This window comes from Melanerpes formicivorus, unplaced genomic scaffold (genome assembly GCF_026170545.1).
Source record: "Melanerpes formicivorus ecotype bairdi unplaced genomic scaffold, bMelFor1.0.p_v2 SCAF_18, whole genome shotgun sequence".
Taxonomy (NCBI): domain Eukaryota; kingdom Metazoa; phylum Chordata; class Aves; order Piciformes; family Picidae; genus Melanerpes; species Melanerpes formicivorus.
Window position 1 is genome coordinate 6905410 of NW_027142370.1, and position 19930 is coordinate 6925339.

A 19930-nucleotide genomic window follows, 5' to 3' on the forward strand; every position below is an offset into this window, starting at 1 on the left:
CTTTTACCCTTCTTTCATTTTAAATGTGACCAGAAAAGTATTTATCTGAAGAGAGATGCACTTATATTGAGAATGTAAACTGCAGTGAGCCAGAGACAATAAAAACAGAGAAAATTATTGCATGAAATTGTACTTCATAGCCACAAAAACAAACAAACAAAAAGATTTTTCCACATATTTTGATAGCCTAATCTACTACCTCAAGTATCAAGGCAGAAGAAAAGGCCACACCAAAGCGACAGCAGCAGCAGTAGTCATAGAAGCATGGCCTGCTAAAGCAATATTCAATACTAGGCACAACCCAACCATTCCTCTACCCCTCCTACCTTGAATTGTGCCTCGATGCACAATCTGCTCTTGTTTTCAGCTCTGCTGCACAGCCAATGAAAGGCATATTGCTTGTGTTATTAACAAGACTGAAAATAAGCACTGAGCCCGTGAAAGATGTATTCCTTCTTGGAATAAGTACTTATTGACACCCTAATGTGTTGGCTGCCTGCTCTATTTCATGAGCTATAAGAAGCTTTATTATCAGGGAGTCATCTCATTCTCTTGGAACAAGAGAAATTCAGGTGTGGAGTAAATTGTATGTATTCTCTAATGTTTTATAGACAAAACTATGCTTATGTTGTCTTCTGGTTTTGCTGCCTGAGAGATTCTTTCCCACAAACACAAGCAGTTGGAATTTTTTTCCCCATTACTCTTACTCTTTGCTCAGCTGCCACCATGGCATTTGGACCGCTCCATACAGTTTTCAGAGCACTGCATCTGATATTTATGAACCTATAAACTGGTGCTGTTTGTTTGAAGCAGCTCAGGCTGTTGGCAGAGCTGGTTGTCAGTTTCAATTGCAAACAAGTTCTGACTGCATTTCAGGTTCATTCAGAGTGAAACCTTGAAAAATCCAGTAAGAGCCACTAAACAACTTCAGACATGTCTTTACTCTTATCAGCCCTGGGTGTCTTAAATACCATCTGAGGAAGGGATATGAGCTTGTCCCCACTGTCCTCCTTACATCTATTCCTTTCTTCCAGCATCATTAACAAATAGTCACCAGGGTGTCAAATGAATTTTCTCAAGGAAATCCTATTTTCCAGTACTGTTTGCTGATATATACTTGTATTGGGAAAGAACAAAGACTAAAAGGTACGCGTTTCATATTGGTTCAGCTCTGTGTGGTACAGACTAGGTAAGTTCAACAAGAGCTTGGCATCTATATATCCTTTCAGCATCATCACTCCAACCACTCTACAATGGCTGCAGTCCAGCTTTTGTTCACTTCAAGATACTTCTAAGCTAAAGAGAAGCAGAAGCCTGGGGGGGGAGGGAAAGCACAATTTCCTACTTGCTCTTCTATAGTCTCCTCTTTCTTCATCAACAGTGATCATCATCCCAGAGGATGTGAGCAGTGACACTGCACATCTTTCTATTTATTTTTCCAGTGTTTTGAAGACTTCCTTCTCATTGTAAAATGGAAAAGCTCCCAGACTGCAGAGCACTCCAAGCTATACTTAATGACTTCTGGTGCCACAGTAAAGACTGAAGAAAGATTTTCATCAATATATCATCATTTGGATTACGTTCCTCAGAGTTTCATTTTGCAAATAAGAGGTTCACACAGCTCTACTTGCCAAGGCAAGGATAAACAAGCTCCTCTTATTAAAGTACTTATATGTCCTCCATCACCACAGACAACAAGGGTATTAGTAAAATGAGCAACACCAGGGAATGTTCTTGACACAAAAATGTTGTTTTCCATTCCATTTGAATCATCAATAGCATGGTTTTGACCAGAGCCAGCTAGTAGTCTCCCAAGTAATCCTCATCTAAGGCTGGATATTTTACACAAGCCAAGGACCTTTTCCAACAGGCAGTTTGCTATGCTGTTTAAGAGGGAAAGAGCTTAATCTTAAGATCATGGGCAGAGCATATCGCTTGGCATCGAGGCTAAAAATATTCCTTGACATTGTTTAATTTTCTAGCAAAAATGCAGTAACAGTCTCAATACTTAATCTGCTGAGCTTCAACGGAAGGTGGGAGGAAGGGAATAAATATTGCTACAAATTATACTTGGCAAAGGCTTACTTGATCAGTGGCATTTAGATATGCACTTATCACAACTTCAAAGATTGAAGTAGGTCTAACGTTATTCACCAAGGACATCCATAGGTAGGAAGGGCTTTGAACCCACTGCAGGTTAGAATCCTATCAAATGGAACAGATTTGCTTTTTTGTGGTCAGAGCCTGCAGCTAGGATTAATGCCCAAACTGACTCTGTCGTTCTGCAACCAATAAACCACCACAAACATGACATCCAAGCAACTACATGTCTGACTCAACCCATGTTAAGACAAGTATCAAAAGTGCATAAAGTTTCCCTTTAGTGTAACTCTTCTCTACCAATGTAGCCTTAATTTTAGAAGGCTACAATTATGTGTGATGAGAGGTGAGAGGCCTTGAACACAAACCCTATGAGGAGAGGCTGAGGGAGCTGGGATTGTTTAGCCTGGAGAAGAGGAGGCTCAGGGGAGACCTCATTGCCCTCTACAACTACCTGAAGGGTGGTTGTAGCCAGGCAGGGGTTGGCCTCTTCTCCCAGGCAACCAGCACCAGAACAAGAGGACACAGTCTCAAGCTGCACCAGGGGAGGTTTGGACTCAAGGTGAGGAGGAAGTTCTTCACCGAGCGAGTCAATCGTCATTGGAACGGGTTGCCCAGGGAGGTGGTTGAGTCATCGACCCTGGAGGCGTTCAAGGGGAGATTGGACGTGGCACTTGGTGCCATGGTCTAGTCATGGGGTCTGTGTTGATGGGTTGGACTTGATGATCCTTGAGGTCCTTTCCAACCTAAGTGATACTGTGATACATTTGTAAGACTAAAATCATACCTCAATAAGGAGTGTACAGGGGACAATATGTCTCAAGAAGGTTAGATTTAGACCTTTGGCTTACTACTTTGCAAGAAGAACTTGAAGTAAGAAGATGGAGAAGTCACATTATAAGACACAATCATTTTACTAACAGTTTTGCACAATTTCTAACATTTTTCCTCTAAATGGTAAATTTTAGGGGCAATTTTTTTCCATCATCATAGACTTGGTGACCTCATGATCACATTCATTTAAAAAAAACCTTCAACTTATCAGTTTCTTTTATTTCTCACAACTAAAGGTGTAACTGTAGTTAAAGCTTAATTCAGAGGGATTCATCGCTGAAATAACACAAATCAAATCCACTAAGGAACACCTTCTCTAAGAAATTTATTACTGCAATGCTTCCTAAGTGAGCTCTTGATTATCTTGCAAAAGTCTGCATACTAACAAATCTACTGAATATAAATGCACAGTGGATGGATCCTTCCTTCTTAACACATCAGAAAAGCATAAATGCATGAAAATTTCAGGCGCCTTCTATCATGGCGCAACCTTGATTAAAAAAGATTAGCTCCAGCGCCAAATGCTTTGTCATATTCTCCATCCCAGATCTATATTTCCTGTTCTCAATCTTGAGGCAAACAGTGCAAGCAAATTGTTTGTTCAGATACATCTTGGATCCCTAAACAAATGAGAATGAATGTCTTGTTTTCTTTGGGTGAAAACTATCATTCTTTGCAATGGAGGGATAGAAATAAATATACATCAAATTATATAACATGTCACAGAGCAGGCAGTCACAAGATGAATTTGTCTTTTTCAGGCTTTTTTTTTTTTTCCCTTTTTTAAAGGCATAGCCTGAACATAGATGTTGAGAAAATGAAAACAGTACTGCTGTTGTAATGTACAGCGTGACTCCTTTGACCCGGAGATAAAGGAAGGCAAAGCAACAAAGGCATGTCACTCTCAAGGATATGAAGCCAGCAAAACATGACTGCCCTGGGTTTGTGTACAAGTTTTCTCCAAAGACAAAAAAATATTTCCTTTAGATTCCCTTCTCTTTGTCAATATTGCTTTATTCCCAGAAAGTAGTACCGTAGGTCACTTGCAGAGAAATCACTCATTGTTAATGGAAAAACAAATCAACAATATATTTAGTTGGCTAATGCACTTCCCTAGGTCACATTAGACAGAAAAGCTTTTAAAAATCATTTGTTTGACTGATCATATTATGATCTGAACTGTTAGCTACTCTAAGTAGGAGACCTTGTTTTAATGCAAAGGCTTTAAAGGTACAGTTCAGATGTTTTCACATAGGGAAGGAAGGAAGGAACAACTCTGCTGCATTTCCTCTGGTGTTACACCCCCCAGAATTGCACTCCCTGCATCTCATGAACAGCTGAGATCAGATGTGGAACAGGGAAATTCCCTACATCACCTGGTTTATACACAGGGAATTCCTCATTCAGCAGCACTCCAAGGTGCTTGTTGCTCCCTGGGCAGCTCTAATGTAATGAGGGCAAAGCAACCACAGCAGGTCTCACTCAAGGCTGAATTGGATACAGCCTCAGAGAGAAAAGAGAGAAAGTGGGAAGCGACTCAGAAAGGAGAACCTCCAAGTCTATTCTGTCTCTTCCCATGACCACCTGCAGGTAGCCCCTAGTCCTGCAGAGCCCTGGCTACATGTTCCTATGAGAGGACAGGGCAGGGAATTTCCACTATTTCTGCAAGCACCCTTCCTCTTCTGGGTCAGGCTGGGATTTAGCCATGGAGTAGCTGCCTCACAGTGAGAGTCGCCCAGAGCTACAGGCCCTCACACGGCCCCTTCACTTGTACGCACAGAAAACCATCTGGTAGCCAGAACAGGACCTGTAGAATCATTTCCACTTGCACCAGGAACAAGATTTGCAGTTAAGTGTCACCATGAGCACCACCATGTCTACAAGCACAAATACCATGGCAGCCAATCCATCTCACAGGGTGCAAAGCAGGATTAAACCATCTACAGGTCAAATCACTTCTTCCCACATGTGCACACTTCCTTTGGCTGGCCTGCCTACAGTCACAGGCAGATAGAGCAAAGGAATTTCTAGGAGGTTCCTGGAGTATATGGAAGAGAAATTTCTGACACAGTGATGAGTGAGCCAACTAGGGAAGGAGTTTTGCTGGACCTGTTACAGAGAGTAGAGGGGTAGAACCAACTCCCTTGGCCTACTGGCCATGCTTCTTTTGATGCAGCATAGGATACAGTTGGCCCTCTGGGCTGCAAGCACTCATGTTCTGAGTAGCTGGCAAAAAAAATCTTTCCTGAGTGGCTGAGCAATTATAACCCATCTCAGTTTACCATGATTACTGCTGGTCCTTTCCTGGAAATCCTCTAAAATCTTTGTTTTGGAAAGGCTGCAAGAGAGGAAGTATATCACCATCTGCTTGTCCTATTCATATCTCTAGCATCCTAAATTGACCACCAGTGTACACGACGAACAGTATAATAAGACCTTTGGTTTGACTCATTACAGATGTTCTTATGTTCTCAGCAGTTAAGATAATTGCTTTAGAGAAGGGAGTGTATGGCTTTCCTAATAAGTTTTGTGTTTTGTTTTTGTTTAAAAATGCAGTGGCAATGCCATTCTCTTTTTCAATCTGTTTTGCATTGCTTAGCACTGATACTTTGCACTCCCAATGTAAACAGATTGCCCTTTGATGTCAGGACTAATTCCTTGCATGTTGATGGAGCAGAATATCAGAGATTAAATCAATCATATGGCTCTGAGACAAGAATCCATCTGTATCATCATGCTAATTCAAGAACATACTTGGAGCCAAAATAAAGTATAATACTGCATGCAGCTAAACATCATGCTGATCAGCTGAGGCACAACTAAATGCCACTGAAGTCCAAAGAAAATAAAATCAGTTAGTAAATTGAAACAAATTGTCCACCTGCATTTCTCTGCAGCAATATAGATATGTGTAGTGCCTGTATGTGCAAGTTTATTAGTATATTAATAAACTGGGAAATGTACTTGCAGGCATAGCACTTGGATTTGCTGTACCCTGGTGGAGTTTTAGTGCAAGTTTAAAGGATCTTTGAGGTATCCTCCAACCTTGGTGATACTGTGACATTAGATTTTAGCACTGTTTCTTTGGATCAGACAATGGAACCTCTCACTAGCTTCAGCGTTGAACAAGTAAAGCCCTTGTGGTGGCTGGCATAGGGGGGAATTAGTTGACAAGAGTTGTTAGCATATGAATTTTAGATAACCCTATAGGATGAGAGAGTAACTTGGTTCTAAAAACAGAGGAGTACATTGAGTGTAAACAGCCTGTCAAGCATTGTGAAAGTGCCTTCGTGGAAAGCCTTTGAGATGCACTGATTGTGAGCACCAGTGCCAGCTACTTCTTGGGTGTTGAGGGCATGTGAGCAAATCACTCACAAAATAAATGTTCTTTACCCAATGCTGTAACTATTGGTGTCCAGAGTAACTCAAGAATGAAAAGTAACCTCACTGTTCTGCCTCATGACTATGTACCACACAGCTGGAACCACTACCATGCCCTCCTTCTGACTTCTTTCCCCCAAAAGTTGTATAATTTGTGAAATCACATCTGCGATTAGTTTGGCATCCAGTACATTTAGTCACTAAACTGTGAGTCTGGTCTTAAATCACAACACCTCTTCCTCAGCAACTGTATCTGTAGTCTCTGGCATCACTTCAGGAAAGGGATTATTATTACATAAATGCCTGTGATGCAAAGATGACATGTCATGAGTGACCGAGAATAGGGGTGTCCAACTTCACATATTAATAAAGCTCTGGTGAAGGTATGTGACTTTGTACAGTCTAGTTCATCCTGTCACACAAACAAATATGCACTCATCCTGTAATCAAACTGCAGATGCCTGCCATCATCCACATCTGCTTGCAAGCATGTGCCAAGTCACATGAACAGTGTCTACTTTTATATATATATATATATATATCTGTCACTTTCCTCATGAGACAGGCATGCCCCCGATAATACAGCAGCCTTGGGACACCCAAACTACATACATGAACACAAAGAAGACATGCCTTGTCAAATATGTGTCATAACATTCTGATCATGCTATGGATACCCTGCTGCTTACAGTGGAAAGGAACTGGTTATACCAAAAAGGATGAAGGGTCTCTGGAGAGAAATGGTGTCATAGAAGAGGACAGACAGAAACAACCGGAATGGAATGGAATGGAATGGAATAGGATAGGATAGGATAGGATAGGATAGGATAGGATAGGATAGGATAGGATAGGATAGGATAGGATAGGATAGGATAGGATAGGATAGGATAGGATAGGATAGGATAGGACACATACAGCCTGTGATGCCCCATCCCTTAATCAACCTGACAATCCTTCCTAGCCCTGACCAAACCTTAGTTCTTCCAGAGACAGTTCTCACTGTCTGAAGAGCACATGCACTGATTCATTTTGCCCGTATCTGTCTAATAATGTGGGGAATACTGAGGATTAAAACACATCTCTGCAACACCTGAAAGGATGTGGCCTGTCTCCTCCTTCATGCATTGGCACCAGAACTAGCCAGAGAAGGAGCAAAATTTACATTTACCCTGAACAAAGCTTCCTCTCCCAAGGACAGAAATAATCCTGGATGGTAAAGATCCTTTCCATACATCACCTGATGGACCAGTGAGACTTTCTTGGACCCCTTACTTAGACTAGGATCAGCCTGGACAAGATGTGAAAAAAATGACAGCATGATGAATCTTAACAGAACTTGACTTCTAATGAATTGTTCAAATCCATAAAAGTGATGTCCCCCATCTGTTATAAAAAATGTGTGATATTCTTCATGTCACTTAACTGGTTCTGAAGAGTGTGTGGGAGAACACAGGAGAAAGATTAAACTAGGCTAGGAGGATTTCATAACACTTTGTTGGTACCTCCTCTTAGGAGAGTAAATTGCACTGTTTACTGCAACTCTTCACATACTTGCATTTCTATGCTGCATTCCTAAAAAGCCACCAAGGAATGACAAATGCCTTTGGGTCAAATTCATATTCACACAACAGTAGCACACAGTCATACAGCTACTGGTAGAAACTGCAGATAGCTTTACCACTGGTATTCAAGGTAGTCTGCAGGAAATGTCAGCTGGGAAAATAGGGATGGAGAGCTCTAAGACAAATAGAGTCAGGTGAAAAAGAAGGACCTCAATTTCTTCGCCAATCAATCATATCAATTCAGAAATACAAATTTAAGTGTTGGGCATGGTAATTCCTTGATTATTACTAAGGAGGTACAAGTAAAGATTCACATTCATTTAATCTTGCTTTGGGCACTAGATCTGAACTACTCCCTTTCTTCTGTGCTGCACACCCAAAGCTGTATTCCCTGCATCTTTCAGGCAGCTGAGATCTCTCTGGGTACAGGAAAAATCCACTTTGTCTTCTTTGTGTGACCTACCTACAGTCACATATAGGTGGAGCAATCTCCATCCTCTGGTATGCAATCAGCTCAATTGATCCACCATAAGGAATACTATGACTGGAAAAAAAAGGAACATCTTCTGTTAGGATACAGTTTCTCTAAGCATAATTTCTGAAGGTTAGGCAGAGAAAGACAGTGTTATAGACTCCTTCTATAGGTTCCTTCCGCAAGGAAAGGGCAATTCCTGTCTACAACTTCGTGCCTATGGTGCAGAAGACAGGACCTCTTCTCCAGAAGTGTCTATTTTTGCATTGACTATTACTGGCTTCTACTAAGTACTTGATTTTTAAATACTGAAGTTCAGGTGAGACTTCTCTTAGCCATCCTGTAAGGTCCCTCTAGACCTCCAGAAGCCCTGGAATGGTTCTAGGGAGTACAAAGATGACACAGGGCCTTTTTCCACACAAATCTCTCCGACCACTAGAAAAGCCCGTTGACCTTAACAGCAAATCTATGGAATGCTGATCTTCTGCATCCCAAGCAGCTAACCAGGGAAGTATATGAAATATATTGACTTCATTTAGCCATGACCTCACCTAAGTGTAGGAGTGTATTTACAAGCCTGGAGTTGAAGGAGAACCACATAAACATGAAGATCAGATATTAGGCCTCCACTCTGCAATGTGACTGCACCTTGGAAGATGGGAGCATTGGCAGGTATTTGTAGAAGAAAGGAATGGAAGGATTCCACTTAGTTATTCTCCTGTTCTCTAGAAAGGCCTAAGAAAAATGCTTCCTCTGCTTTTCCTTAGATATGAGATGACTCAACAAAACCTGAAACTCTGCTATCTTCAGCATTGTTTAAAGATGAGAAATGCGAGGAACATGTCAGCATGAGGGAAACAGTAGATGCAGAGCATAACATGAGCATAAAAAGACTGAAAACAGCATTTTCCTATCCCTCTTCCCACAGGTAAGCTAGGAACTGCTTACTAGGCACCTATCATGGGGTGTCAGCAGGTCAAAGTATTGCCAGCAAGTCAAGGTGATTCCTACCCTCTACTCAGCACTGGTAATGCCACACCTGGAGTGCTGCAGCTGGTTCTGGGCTCCCCAGTACAAAAGAGAATATGGACAGACTGGAGAAAGTCCTAAAACAGACTGCTAAGATAACGAAGGGACTGGAGAAGAGATAGAACCTTATCAAGATATATAAATACCTGGAGGAAGGGTGCAAAGAAGATTCTTTTTAGTGGTGCCAAGTGACAGGACCAAAGGCAACAGGCACAAACTGATACACAGGAGGTTCCCTTGGGAAACACTCTTTTATTGTGAGAGTGAACAAGTTGCTCAGAGAGGTTATGAAATCTCCTTGCTTGGAGATACTCAAAAGCTATCTAGACATGGTCAAAATGGGTGTAGGCAAAAGGAATCAGAACTGAGTTTTAGGGTTTTGTAGGTTTTTGTTCCTTTGTTCTGGACTGCTAGCCAAGTTGAAAAAAAATATTGTAAAGCAATTGCTTGAGTACATGACCAATTATATCTGAAAGATATTTGCATGTCATGGAGTCTACAGATATCACTAATGCATAAAATTGGTTTCTTCCTCTATAATTAGTGACTGTTGAAATAAGTGTACTGGGAGTCTTCCATCTCTCCAAGAAATACAGAATCTTCTCTGCTGCTGCACCTCTCCTGTGTGTATTGCATAACAAAGGAGCTTATTTCCATCAGAAGGAGCTGATTTCCACTAGAACTAGAAAAGGTACAGATCTGAGGGAACAGATCAACCCCTTCTGCACAGCAGGTGTGCAGTCATTACAGATTACTTCTGCTCCACACCAGGAGTGATTGACCAATCCTGCCCAGAGACCACTGACATCTCAAGAGGACAGGTGGGGCATTTAGCCTATGCACTGAGACAAGGATTTAGTCCCAAAGGCTGATTTTCTTTTCCTGGCTTTTAACTAGGCTTGTTTGACCTTCTGTGTCTGAAGAATTTGAATAAACATCTTTTCTGTAGTAGCTATATCCCCTCTGCACATCTGACAGCCCAGAGGTTTACTGCAAATGTTTCCATCTCCTTTTAAAAACAGGTCATTTGTCTAGTTGAATCAGACTTATATAAGACATAGCTTACTGGGGTAGCCAATGTGCATTAGCACTCTTTTATTAATGAGTTCTACACAATGTAACTGAACAGTTCTTTCTGCTCTTCTCCCAGAGAATTGAAAAGAGGAAAGGAGTTTAAAGCAACTTTCTAATCAAGCTGCACCTCATTAATGGAGGCTTTTTAAAACAGCTTTTTATAGTGAGACTGCTTAAAAATACACTTTAACTAACTCCAGATCATTTTTGCTTATTTTTTCTCTTAACTTGATTTAGAACAAAGACTCTGTGAGCTGATGCTCACAAACAGGAAAAATTCTTCCTTGAAAAGTTTTTAAACAAGTGAGATTGAATCTTTTTTAATTCAAAGCCCATGTCTTTTAGTCATATGATTCACTAGGTGGCTATTTACATCAAATCTAAATATTTATATGTACAATTATTTATATAGAGATGTATTGGCTGGGCATATTTTACTAATGAACTACACTCCAGTACATTCCAGCACACGTGGACAGAAACATCAGCCTAGAAAATGTAAATCACAGAATATATCCTTGTTAGAAATTAGAAGTAAGTAATTACATCTAATATTTTTACAAAATCTCAGACATTCTGAGTGATAAATGGAAGCAGATTTTAGCTCTGTGGCTAAAGATTTACCAGTCCTAATGATGAACATTTTAAGCATAAAAGACTTTTTTGATGAAAAATGCCTAAAGAGGGTTTTAAGAAAGAAAGATGGTAGACTAACATGCCAGAAGTGTTTCCTGTCATAAAGGAGGATGCTTCAATAAAGGCTAGCAATATATGAAGCCAGGGCTGAGAACTTATTACACCTGAAAATATTTCAGTGAAGAGGAAATCACAGAAAACAAAGAGGTAACAAAATGCCAAATGAGTTAAGAGTCCTGTGTCCAGTTCTGGGCCCCTCAGTTTGGGAAGGAGATTGACTTGCTGGAGCGTGTCCAGAGAAGGGCAACAAAGCTGGTGAGGGGCTTGGAACACAAGCCCTATGAGGAGAGAATGAGGGAGCTGGGGCTGCTTAGCCTGGAGAAGAGGAGGCTCAGGGGTGACCTTATTGCTCTCTACAACTACCTGAAGGGGGGTTGTAAACAGGCAGAGGTTGGTCTCTTCTCCCAGGCAGTCAGCACCAGAACAAGAGGACACAGTCTCAGGCTGTGCCAGGGGAGGTTCAGGCTGGAGGTCAGGAGGAAGTTTTACACAGAGAGAGTGATTGCCCATTGGAATGGGCTGCCTGGGGAGGTGGTGGAGTCACCATCACTGGAGGTGTTCAGGAGAAGACTTGACAGGGTGCTTGGTTGCATGGGTTAGTTGATTAGGTGGTGTTGGATGATAGGTCTCTTCCAACCTGGTCTGGTCTATTCTATTCTATTCTATTCTATTCTATTCTATTCTATTCTATTCTATTCTATTCTATCCTATCCTATCCTATCCTATCCTATCCTATCCTACCCTATCCTATCCTATCCTATCCTATTCAAGATAGATGCAGCTCACTCTGCCCAAGACATTTGCACTGACTTCATAGCTGTAAATTGTAAGCAGTAATGAAACATGTAAGAATTAGTGAAAGAATATGGCAGGTAAATATGCTCTGACTTTAGTCAAGCTGGAGAAGATGACCTGAGATTCTCCCCAACCTGAAGTATCCTAGGATCTAGATAGAAAATCATGTTAATGATGACACCCTATAAAGCAAAGAATTGGTAAAAAGATGGTAGTTAATAAAATTGCAGTTCTTTTTATTTTATAGTCCCTTTCACCAACCCATTTTGTGATTAGGAGGATGAATTACAAGGAGGTAGAAGCTTGTACCCTCAACAGTAGTAAAATCTGGATAACTCATGGCAGATCTCTGCTAAAAGGGCTGGTCCCTCATCATCCCTGATGCCCACATGCTTATGCTGTCTCCTTCCAGCACCTCTGAGCTGTACCTCCTGCTCACTCCACAGCTCTGAGACTCATCCCCCTCCTCTTTGGAGCAGAAGTAGCAATTCACAATATTTAGGTATATTTACCTGATTTGTCACTGTTCCCTCACTATGGCTGCAATGTAAGGACAAAATTAATTCCTTTTGTCTGCAAAATTGGAACTGAAAAGCAGATGAAACAGTCATTCAACAGATAATTATTCAAACTGTAGGTCTATAACTGTGTTGAGAGGTATAAAGCTTCATATTAGTCAGCCATAGATATCTTTAACTGCTGGTAGCTGCTAATGCAAGGCTCTTGATGAGTCTATGCCACCGGTCGCTATCCCTGAACTAGGAATGATGCTTTCTTATCTGTAATGGAGAAACAGCAGGTGGAAGGAAAGGTTTCAAGGTGTTTACACAGAGACACAAGAGCCAAAAAGGGGGCTGAATTTTAAACCTGCCAGTTCTTCTGGAACATTGTCTCGGGGTAAACTGGTTACTGTTCATATACACACAGCTATTTGAGCAGCCTGTCTTACAAGAAATGCAACATATCTTGTGTCTCTTTCTCTGAAGGAGAGAAAGAAAAGATAGGAGACACAAAACAAACTACTTTTCCTGTGAAAAAATGTCGTCCATATAAACATTCCAATCCTTTAATTACAATGCACTTTCACCCTTTTTCTGTGCTGATCATCACATTGAGACATCAGAGAAGGAAGGATAACAACTGCAGGGCAGAAAGACAGCTTACAAGAAATGTTGCAGGGTATTCTTGCACTAAAGGAATTATCATATTTTTTTTTCACATTTTGCTTTGCAATCAATAAGACACCAATTGAAATGTCTAATTCCATTAAGAGGAAAGCCAAACATTTTTTCTTTCAGGATGAAGTAAGGATCGACTTTCTTTTCTGTCACTGAAAGAACTGAACCAGCCCAGATGATATGGCTTCTCCAAGAATTTATGGACATCTCCACTTCAGATCCCAGGAACACATCAGTGCACACCCCAAGGGCACTACCACCTCTAAAAATCCAAACCACGTTGAAATTGGTCCAAGAGGGATTCAGATCAAGAGCTGAATTAGACCAGAATGGTCCAGTGTTACTCCTAGAGTGAGCATGAAACAGTATCAGGTTCGGGTTCCTCTTCCACTCCATAGAGGAGCTCTGCCACTGAGGTTTGTATAAACTGCAGTTCAACATTTAACGATGCTGAGGGCTGGATTCCCGGCTAAAGGACTCTCTTGCAATCAGCAAGCCAGGATGATCTGGAGAGCCCACAAATTCAGCCAGCCCCAGGATGCTGAGTAACTGGGGGAGGGGAATCAAGTCCAGATAGCACAAAGGTCTAGGCAGGCTTTCACAAATAAACTTATTTCCTTCATCTCCAGCAAAACTCATTCTCATTTTAAATATTCTGACTTGATTATATGATTTGGGTATTTCAGCTGAATCTATCCAACCAGTTTTCATTGTACCTTCTTCAAAGGTCCATAGAGAACTGGTGTCAGTACTGTTCCTCAATGTCTAGGAAACCTGATTCCACCCTTATACAACTTGCACAGCCAGATTCAGAAAGGTAATGAGTTTCATTAAAGCTGTATTTTCCAGTAAACAGATAAAAGATTTGCTTTTCATTCTTTCTAACAAGTGAAATAGGGAATAAATGTTCTTCCCCTGTAGCTAAAGAAATTTGAAACAAGTCCAAACAGCTTCTCTATTGAATTTATACAAACAGTAGCTCTAAGCTCGTAAAAATATATCACTGTGAAGCCTACAAATATGGCTTCATTTTATTACTCTTACAACGATAATTTGGAGCAATAAATATTTTGCACTGAACTGGTATTATGTCTGTAACACAGGTCATCTAATTTCCTCGGACTTCACTCTGTATCTGGAACTCAGTTTTCATAATCCAGTTGGTCTGTGCCTGGAAATCTTAATGATGTTAGTGGCAGCTAGTTACATGCAACAAAGACAAACACAGACCAGCCCATGTCACACATGAGTGGTATTTAATGAGAGCGTGGATCAAGCTTTCTTTTTCTTTGTTAAATGTACCTTTCTCTGCAAGGTCAGTAGATTTCCATGGAATCACTTGCAAACTTAGGTAATGCTCTGAATCGGAGTAGCAGAGTTGAGCCTTAAGGGTCAGAAGCCATCACAGGATTAAGAAATAAGAAATCTTTTAAAAGCAACAGTGTCCTTAAAGGAACACAGTTATACTGGATATCATCTGGTAGGTGAAAGCATTCACCTTGAGCACCATGTCTAATAAGACTACAAAGCATCTGTGTGTCTGGACATGTTCTTTTCATCTAAGGTAACCATAGTTCTACTGTAGCTATCACAAATACCTTAAGCCTTTTTTATTTAGAGTTAAGAGCAATAACAGCTTGTTTAAGGCTCCCAGTTCATTTAATGATGTTACATTCTACTTGAAATAAGCAAAGACCCCACAATCAAAAGGAATTTTTCCTGTTGCGTAAACCCAGGGGATAGATGACCACACAGTGGGTCCTAGTCTTGGCCCTGAGCTGGTAAACACATCACACTGTCTACGGGAAGGATGGCTTAAAAGTGTCCCATCACTCCCCAGTGCTTCTGAAAACAGTGTGTTTCACCTCCTGCTGATTGTGTGAAAGTGGGCCACAGCCTTACCTACTTTTAATCCCTTTAAAGCCAGCAGACATCCCAGACGATTCGACTGCGAGCAAAGTGCCTCTCACTGCAGTGCTGTCAGGCTCTGTCTGGGAGTGTGTTGTGTACGCACACATTTCGATTCTCTATCCCCTGCCACTGTCACACACTAAAGGCTGGGTGAAGTCTAGTCCTCAACAATATACTGCAGTACTAGAAGAAATATGTCTGTACCTATTACCTCATGCAGGTTTGTATTTGAGTTGCAAAGTATAAATTCAACAGAAAGTCTTTCCTTCACCTAAGCAAGAAAGGCAGTAGAGTACACTTCGAGTATGCAGATTAGCTCTTGCCTCTCATTATTAAGTTCTCACAGACCACACAGCATTAGCATGACAGGGATTTGCCTATAAAGAGGGCAGTAAGTACATGCAGACACACCAAAAAATCTAGTATAATATATTCCATCAAGTGGCAGGTAGAGGACAACAAAGAGTGGGGGCAGAAGAAATGCAGAACAGTGATCTCAATCACAGCAATTCCCACTAAAAACTGAGATGGAAACTGCCATTCTCAAGAGTATGAATATCTTTCTCCTATAAGAATCTGAGGCCAGGCATTCTTAATTTAGAGTAGCCAGAAGATTGAGAAAAGAATTAACTTGCTTTATGGAGACCTCCTGGCTATTTCCTTATATTTGTACATGGCTGTGAGTAGAAAAAAATATCTGCTATCTCTCAGGCTAAATGTGTAATAAACCTAAATAACACAAGAGGCTTCTTGACGTTGAAAGATGTCTGAAATTACAAGTCTGGAAGCATAATAATGCTTGAACGGGAAGGCAACTCCAGTCAGTTCCTTACCCTGCCTCCTCTCACCACCTTCAGGGCTTTTTCTGGATTTGAAACTGCACAACAGGGCTCACATGCACAGACTGCTGTCACCTACCCTGAGTGAAAGGGCCTGTGTACTGCAAGCAGCTCCCAAGGGATGTAATCGCATTAACTTTTTTCCCCTCCCATTTTCAGTGGCTAAAAATAGGGATCCTAACCTTTTCTCACCAGTTCTCAGCCACACACTCTTGTCCTGGGGCATGGCTTCAGTAAAGAAGCTCACATGAAACCAATAGAAAACGATTCACTTTGCTGGTGGCACTGGTGGCTTTCTGCTGTTTTAGCAAACTCAGTTGCCCAGTGAACGAGTCTAGAAGCAGGGTGCTGGGGAAGGGGAAAGGCAGACCTGCCTTTTCAGTACCTGCAAGCTCTGCTGTCCATACAAAGCTCTGCTAGCCTTAGGATGTCACCCTGAACAGAAGGGTGGGCAAACCTGCGCAGCAGCAAGTACTCTGGACCCACCTCTGCCCCTTGCCCAGAGCTCTTGTCACCCATACAGCTTTCAGGAAGATTACACTGCAACAACTATCCCCTTCTCTTCATATAGCAATACCTTACCTGAAAGGGGTACTCTACATTCTCAAAGGAAAAAGCTTAATTACTTGCAAAGCTGTAATGAGCCCGACACACCTCCTGGAACTTGGATCTCACCCATTGTCAATTTACTACTAATCTTTTTTTCCCCCCTTTACTTTGTTAAACCAAACATTCTTCAGATCAGGTAAAAGCCATCATCTTGAGCCTTGCATCACTAGCTAATAATCTCTGTTTCTTACTGCAAACAGCACTTCAGTTAGAGAAAGAAAAAGTCTTAAATGTTTATACTGAACTGCAGGATTTTGACAGGCTTCTTACTTAGAGCAGTATAAACCTCAGTGCTCCTCAATGCTCAACTCCTGCAGCTTAAAGTGCCAACCTGAGAATGTTTGCCTAAAGAAAACATATTTGAAGGCCATGGCAGCACCACATGCTTCAAAAAGATCATTTTAAATAAAAATCTAAACTGTGCTATGAGGCCAAGCTGTGGAGAACCTTCAGATTAATCATTATTTATTCCCCCAGGAAGGTTCAATATTATCTCATAATTATAATTCATCCTCCCTTTTCACTGCAGTGTTCCCTCCTGCATGGCCCACTTCCACCTAGCTTTCATCAACTCACCTACAGAGCAAGCCCTCACTTATTCTCTGTAAATAAGTCTTCCCTGGAAATATTTTTTATGAGACTGGGCTTTTTAGATTTTCCTTGCACCTCCTTCAGTATTGTTCCTACCAGCAGTCTGCTCCCTCGCACACAGTTCCTTTCCATCTGCTTTGTTTTGTTTGTTTTCCCTGTGTTTTATCGCTTAATCTACGATGTGCATTTAATTTTAAGATGTGGACCACAGAGAGAATAAAGGTGGCTCCCAACCATGACCATAATATTGCATCTCCTCAGTATTGCCGTAACTAGATGCTGCTACTGAGAAGCTTTAATAGTAAAGCTTGTTATCAGCAGCACTGGGCATTTGACAGAAGCAAACTCACCTTTCAAAAGGTTTAGAGTTTGGTCTTTTGTATATTTGCTCATATCTGCTAAACATTTAGAATTATTGTCTCATTCCCACAGTTTGTTTCCCTATTTCAGTTGTACCTTCTACCATAAACAACCAAGCCACTCCTCTTCCATCTGAGAGACAGCTCCTCTCTGGACAACACAAACAGCCTTTTCTTCCAGAGAAGGACCTTTCTCAGACCAAAGACACGCAGTCTCTTCTGCCAACACTAATCAAATTCTACCTCTGGGCTTCTTTCACGTCTGACAGTTCTATCTTGTACACTACAAGATCTTACCACTCAAGACATTTGGGGGCATTTCTGTTAAGCCACAGCTCCATCAACAATGATAGCAGGCACAACAAGCAGCTCTGCCTTTCTCAGCAAGTGTGGCACCAAAGTGCTTAGAAAGTGAAGGTGGATTTATATTGACTTGTTAATTCCATCAGAAGCCATGCCATCATATCCAACTCAAACAGCTCCTAAGTGTTGGTCACTGGGGATAAAAGAAAAACAGAATGTGTAGGAAAGGGTAAAACTTTAAATGCATTTCACCTGAGCAAAGGCCAGTTTGTAACCTCACACTCTGGACCACGTACATCTTTCCATACTTTCCCTTCCTTTTTATTTCCTTTGCTTTATCACATAAGAATGGTGATTTTCTCAAGCCTTCACTTTCTAGTCCTGAATCACACCTGTCTTCTTTACATTTTAGACCTGAAGTAACATACTTGTTATTTCCTGAATTTAAAATAACATCCATTTAAATGTCTTTTATAACTCAACCCCTGAAATCCCTTAGCTGGTTGGATTACACTACCACTTCCTCCCTGTTTTCCCTTGAGTATTTCCTAGTGACAAATCTAGAAATCTATGAGCTTAAATTGTCCTGAATTGCTTAAGTCATAACTGTGTTACTTCAACCTGACAAATGTAAACTCTGTTGTGTAACAGACAGCTCCAGCACAGACCATACAGAGAAAGCTCTAAGTATTTCCACAGTTAGCTAATTTTCATGTCTTTGCTCTTTCAGCTATCTTCCACCTCTGCATTTCCAAAACAGCTGCTGTGAGAAACAGTGGAGTGATGGCACAGGGTTTGAAAGAAAGTTCTCAAATCCTGCTGGGAAGCAGTTCCCTCCTTGATGCTTATGGCAGAATGAAACTAGTGCTCTCCAGGCTGTGCTGGAAACAGCTTCAAACAATCCCTGAGATGAGCCAGCAGTAAAGACCACCTCCAGCACTGGCAGCGCTGCTCTGGGGTCCATCCCAGGAGCCGCATTGCTTCTGGTAGGGTGTGACCTCCTCCCTTCCCACTGTGCAGACATCCCATCTCTGCTGCCTTCCTGTCTCCTGAGCCCAGCCTTGTCCTTAAATTATCTAACCCTGGCTCTGAATCAGTTGACACCTCCTCCAACAGAACTGTTTCCTCTAGGCAGGTTCTCACTTCATTTACTGCATGGGCAGAACATTCCTTCCTTCAGAATGTACGACACACACCATTCATCCAGGATATGCTAAAGTCTTGGTAAAATCAGTCATCCCATTTTTCACATCCTCCCTTTCAGACTAATGACGGAAGTGTAAACGAATATAGGTAAGACTGCACTGGTAATTTCAATTTCCTCTCTTATTCTTCTGGCTTTAAGAATTCTCATTTCCTTTTACTTACTTAGACATTACTCAATTAACCAAATAACAATGCAGCACGTGCACATTCAGTGTACTATCTCTTATCAGTTTTCCCACAGTTGAAGAGACATTGCCACCATCACATCAACCAAATCTGTTTTGAGTAAATGACAAATTTGCTTGATAAAGAGAAGCACACAGGCAGAATAGGCCTAGACTTTCATAAGACATCAGATTGAATAGCTCAGAAGGTTTTAATTGAAAAATAAGGATTCTATATCCATGAAAAGTACTTGAAATAGTTTAAGAACTGAGTAACCAATAGATCCTGAACTCTTATTGGCAATTGGGATTCATTATCAAAGCACTGTGAAAATGTTTCCGTTGTGGACCTTAAGCAGCAGCATTGCACTCACTGATTAAAATTTGTGGAAAGTTAAGAAAAAAACAAATTTAAACTTCCTTGAGAAGACACTGAAAGAGATCACTTGATTTTGTGTATATATAGGAGGGGGGAGCAGGGAGAGAGAGAGAGAAAAAGGTTTAATTAGAAATTTGGGGCAAAACTTATCTATAATCTACCAGAGAAGATAATAATATAAAGCAATGGCTTGAAGCTACAGATAGATACTTCCAGATTAAAAGGTGTACTGACGCTTGCTGTTATTATTTGGACACCAAAGATGGTTCATGATTGGAACAAACTACCTAAAGAAATTGTGAGTTTTTCATCTTTCAGTTCTTTTGTATCAAGACTGGATATTAAACGTGAAATGGATATTATGGTATCTGATCTAGAGATCACATAGAAGACACAGTGATCCCTTATGACTGCATTGCTTGGGTCTGTAGCAACTGAACTGCATCTA